The 5,705-nt window shown below is 39.3% G+C and overlaps 1 long non-coding RNA gene across 2 annotated transcripts in view; it reads left to right on the forward strand.

Moving 5' to 3' along the window:
- Nucleotides 1-5,408: 5,408 nt before the first annotated feature.
- LOC112487633 (uncharacterized) overlaps nucleotides 5,409-5,705 on the forward strand; it is a 5,581-nt gene continuing 5,284 nt past the window's right edge. For both annotated transcript variants that reach the window (XR_003050912.1, XR_003050913.1), the window contains exon 1: nucleotides 5,409-5,583. This is a non-coding gene — a long non-coding RNA (uncharacterized LOC112487633). The remainder of the gene's footprint in view (nucleotides 5,584-5,705) is intronic.

Below are 5,705 nucleotides of genomic sequence, written 5' to 3' on the forward strand. Positions count from 1 at the left end.
TATATGTATATATATATATAAACATATGTCCAAAAACAATAGTTAGGACAAAATTGCAAAAACGAATTACGATTAATCATGTTGACATTTTTTATTCATGTGTTCTTTGATACTACACATTTTACTGCCTTTGTTATTTTTTAATATCCATCCATTATATAATATTTATCCATAATTTCGATCAAAGTTTTTTATCGAGAAAACTCACTTTGTAAGTACACTGTACTACCCTGTATACACAGTGTGTGGCTGCAGACGTAACGTACTGTACATTAAACAGCAGGACCTACAGTTCACAGTTCATTGTAAAAACCTGCAGGATTGAAAGAAAAAAATGCTTTTCCATCATTCTCCTTTCTCACCAGACATAGAAAAATAAATAAATAAAAGCTTAACAGGCAGTTTGGGAACAAAAAAACCTGTTTTTTTTTTTGTTTTTAACTTTTTTTTAAGCAGTGAATAATGAAGGGCGACTCCAGTCCAGAGTCCCAGTATAAAAGACTCAGAGCTCGAAGTGAGCAGACTGGCTTGGATTCTCATTTTTATTTGTAATTGAGAGAAATGAGCCAGAAAGGAGTGCGAAGGTGAGGGAGTATTTGTTTGGTTTGCTCACATTTATATCCGGGTGCCGTTTCGCGACACGTCTCTTACTCACCCTCCTGGCTCGTCTTTAAAACCTCCCGTCGGCGTTGCCAGACTCAGTTATGCGGATTGCCTGTAAAGATGTGATATCTTGGAAGCACTCAGACCGCCGCCTGAATATTGGTCTGTAAACCATCGTTAGCGAGCACAAAAATGTAAGTCTTTAAAACCTTAGGTTCGGCTGACGTGCCGTGTAACCTCTGGCCTTCGCCGTGACAAACAGAACCGTCTGAAATCGTTTGTAATTATGGTGAGGTAAATCTAATTTACCCTTCGACGAATGAACGCTTCTCCAAACGCATGAATTAAAGCCTTCGCAAACATAAAGAAACTGCCGTAAATCACAGAGACGCAGAGGTTTATTTTAAAAGTTGATGATTTTAGCGCCACCATCCTTCCTCACACACTCACTTCTATCAAAGCAGAAGGATTTGTTCCATGTCTGTGATGTTATGGACTTTGAAAAAAAGAAGAAGAAAATGGTCCTGACTTTTGATGCCATCATGGCAAGACAGAATTTCATATTTGTCTTTGACATCTTGACAATTGGGGGTGAGTCGGGGGGAGAGGGGGAGGGGTGCAGGAGGGAGGCTTCACAACTTTCAAGCGCACACATAAAACTTAGATCAGTTGTGTTTTTAGAGGTGCAGAGGGAAGTCACCGCTTTCAGCCGAATCAACATTTCAAAGTCTTTGCGGAGCCCTTGACTTTTGTGGCAGATCACAGGGAACTGGATCGGCAAGACTCATTTACATGGTTCAGAAATCTGCCGCTGGTCCGCGCTCACATCTAACCTTTTGTCTCTGCAGAATCTGCAGAGGGAAGTAGTTAAAAAAACACACAGCTGGGAGCCAATATAAAATAAATATGTAAAGTGCTGCATACAGCACAGATGGGTATGTTAATGTTCGCTAAATCTTTGTTCGTTTCCGTGCAGTAAAAGTGTTGGAGGGCGTACAATTCATGAAAAAAAAAAAAAAAAGAAAGGGAGAAGTTTGAGCGACTCCTGGAGCAAAGCCACACCGGTGGACCTGTCACTTGATTAGTCCTCTTGATTACCATTTATAAGAGGCCCCCATCGCTCTATTATTTGCATTCCTATTTAGCCGTGATTTTGTGGAGGGCACATCGTGATTAAACTTGTCAAGAGGCCTGATTGACAGGGTCAAATCTCCACATTCCTTTCTGCTGAAATGCAAAAAAAAAAAAAAAAGACAGAAAAAGTAAAGCAGACAGTGGATGTGTCAGCTTCCCTTTCCTCTCCCCAGTTCGGCAAAGTCGCCCCCGTCCCCCCCACCACCCCCCCTCACTCCCCCGTCTCTCCCCGTCCCTTCTTCCCCTCTTACAATCTCGGTCAGGAATGTTTTAATTTTAGGGATAGATTCTGCCTGTCAAGCCAGGCTGAATGGCCCGTAGTTCAGAGGATGAGATGTGATGGGTGTAAAACAATAAAAAAAAAAAAAAAGAGCAGGAGATGGGAGAGAACAAAGAGGAAAAGAGCTCACTTTATTGGACAGATTTAATTACACTGAATAGAGATTAAGGCAGGCGATCCACTGAGGTGTGAAATTAACCCTTGATTACTGATGAAGCTCTGAACACCGGCTGAAAACAACAGTTAAAATAAGATTGACCACTCAGTAATGGTAATTATTTCAGATATCACTCCGGAAGAGGAGCCTTGATGGCTGACGCTGGCGTGCATAAACGGACGTGGGTAGGTAAATACATTATTAACCAGGCTGGAAATGACTTAACATGATCTGAAATCTAGCAGCTTGCTTGCATCACAGATTACTAACCTCTCTCTCTGTTCCACTGGTCTCCTCCTTCCCTGAAGGAAAATTGGGGCAGAAGAAAAGAGAGCCACAATTAAAAATGCAGAAATGAGTTGATGCAATCTGCTCACGCTAAATAATGTTGGTTTTCATTCTTTCTTATTTTTATTTTTTTTATGAAAGGAAATGAGATTTTTAGTGTTTTATTATTGATGTACAACAATATATTTATTCCCTTAATCATTGGGATCGGTCCCTAAAAGTTATAGTCTGAAAACTTTAATTTAATTTATTATTATTATTGTTATTTCTTTACTTGTTTTTGCGGGGCTGTAAGAGCAGCTGTGGAACTTTTGAATTCCATTCCTCTCAGTAGCTATTTTCAACTAGTTAACATTTTCCAAATAAAATTAAGAAAAAATGAGAAAATGCAAGCAGACGGCAGCATAACGACAGGTGAACAAAACACCTAATAAATCCAGAAATTGTTTAATTTTAATACCTGGAAAATATTAAGATGTTTCAAATGTTTTTCCATTTTATTTTGTTTTATTTTTGCCAAAACTAAAGATTATTCATAGTAAAGGTTTGTGACCTTTGAATTCCAAAAGGAATTTAAGAAGAATCTGGAATGGAGAATAAAATTGGTGATATGTGAAGAAATACTTTTGTTATATTTAACTTATTGACCTTTATATTTATTTGGTTACCCATTCTAAATGGACGGGTTTATTACTATTTACTCATTTCTGTATTTGTACATATATGTACTGTATGTGTATATATGTTTATATATGTGTATTTATACACATAGGTATAAATGTATATAAATATAGATTTATATATGTATCTTTATATACACATATATGTATATATGTATGTGTCCAGATATGTTTATCAGCACTTGATGTGGAAAAGACACGTCAGAGGCAACGGAGGAGGAACACCGTCAAGTAAAAGAAGATTACGTTAACGCAGCGTAAAGATAACGTATCTTGACTCTTCGACTTTATGAAAACAGACGATGTTTCCAGCGCTGCGATGTTTACTCATCTTATCACCACTACACATTATCAGCCACTCATCCAGAAGGGAAATGGGACGTCCTCTTGTTCCGACCTCATGTTCCTGACTCGCAGACAGGCAAATGCGCCGCCTGCCCCACCAAGGCTGGCTGTTCGTGTAATTAGTGGTAATTAATGAACGGAAAGCGAGGACTCGTTTGTATTTTAAATGATCTTAAATGATCCCATTAGCACTTGTCATAGTCCCGTATACCGAACAGCGTGGGTTCGATTAGATTTTTGTTGTCATAATCAAGTGCTTTTTAAGACGCCATATTGGAACTTCCTTTACCGTTGGGCTTCAGCCTGAGGAAACGGCTGCGAAGACAGTAAAAGGTTCCGGTCCTGGCCTTTGTGGGTGTTTTGCAGTGTCTCAAATGCAGTGTGTGTATTACTGTATATACTGGGCGTCCGACTGGAGCTCCAGCACTGCTGCCTACCTCTCATCTCTAACTGTGAGTGCATGACAGCGTGCATACAATAAAATATGTACCCTGTCTTGTACATTTCATTGGCAGTGCTGAACGGACAAGGGAGGAGGACAGAGAGGGGAAATAAAGTGCCATAATGAATCTAAAAAGCATAATTCATTCTGATCAAACGCACTCAGGGATGAGTCATGCTCCGGTGAACCCTTCTGACCACTGATGGGTCTGCAGCCGCCCCCCCCCCCCCTTTCAAAAATTCCCCCCAGACTTTTTTTTTTTTTTTTTTTTTTATTAAGAGCTGTGGCTGTAAACCTGGGACAGGAGCTGTAGAGCAGAAGGAATAGAAGCAGCGGGTCGTGTAGCTGCTACACCAGAGAGAGAGAGAGGGGGAAACACACACACATACACACACACACACACTAGCTCAGGCTCTGGTGCGGGAATAAGAAAGGTACGATGATCAATTAATCCAGGCAGTAATTGGATGAGTGTGTATGTAATGTGGTAATGCTGTAATGAAAGTCATCCATTGTGCACATTCTCTCCCTGGCCGGTGAACCATCCCCCTCATCATCCTCTGGATCTCAGGTGCTTAGCCATGCAAATCTGTCTGACAGCCCAGTACATCTCTGTCTGCCTAATTGGACAGTATAGAGTTGTTTATGGATATTGCAGACATTTAGGACTCAGTTGGGGGCTGCTCAAAAATCATTAGCAAACGGCCCCAGTTACTGGACTGTCAACTTCACTTCACCGACGTCAAAACGCTGCAAAGGGAGAGGAAAAAAAAAATGTTTATCTCTGTCAACAACAGGGGGAAGGCTTGTTTTAAATGGAGCAGTATACTTGCTGAACATTCAAACACGTTACGAAGCGAGAGTGTGTGTGTGTGTGTGTGTGTGTGGATCAGAGCAGCTTGTTATATGACTCCCGCCACTAGTTTTTGATGTGTAAGCGAGGTGGTGTTTTTGTTAATTAGAAAAACACTCCGTCTGTGGAAGACCTGGTTCGAACGCTCCGAGAATAAACTGCAACAAACTCCTCGTCATATTTACTCTTACTGCTCTGACTCCTACGGATGGGTTTGACGGCCTCGTACTCTAGGTTCCTGTGCTGTAAATATATGTATATGTTTACATATGTATGTACTGTATATATGTACATGTTTATATATTATTTATATATATATTTATATATGTACATATATGTACAAATATATAAATATGTATTTATTATATTATTATTATATATTGTTTACACAAAAACATATATTCACATATATGTATATATGTATGTATATATACTGTTTGTAGTGTTTATATATAGAGATAGACTTCATATAAAATATATAAAAAATATAAATATAATTTAAATATATTTTATAAATATACATATATATATATATATAAAGTAGTCTTTTCATTATTTGGAGGGAAAGGGTGCTAGGACTCCACATATGTTTTTTTCCTTTTTTTCTCGTGTGTGTGTGTGTGAAAGTGTGTGTGAGTTTGTTGCAGGTGTGTGATTGAGTTGCACCTGACAGGTCCAGGTGGATCACATGAGCTGATTGGTTCTCTGCTGAAGACTCCAGGGTTCTTCCAAGAGACCTGCTGGAACCACACTGAGCCAAACTGCCATTTGTTTGTTTCGTTTGGAGGGAGCGGAGGGGGGGTGAGTATCTTTGGTGAATGAATTATGTAAATGTGATGTTTAAAAGAAGGTAGTTTCCTCTCAGAATTTCATAAAAATAATTTCAAAGTAACCTGGGTTTTCTTCAGGTATTCTGGTTTCCT

This window comes from Cynoglossus semilaevis, chromosome 10 (assembly GCF_000523025.1).
Source record: "Cynoglossus semilaevis isolate Cse_v1.0 chromosome 10, Cse_v1.0, whole genome shotgun sequence".
NCBI lineage: Eukaryota > Metazoa > Chordata > Actinopteri > Pleuronectiformes > Cynoglossidae > Cynoglossus > Cynoglossus semilaevis.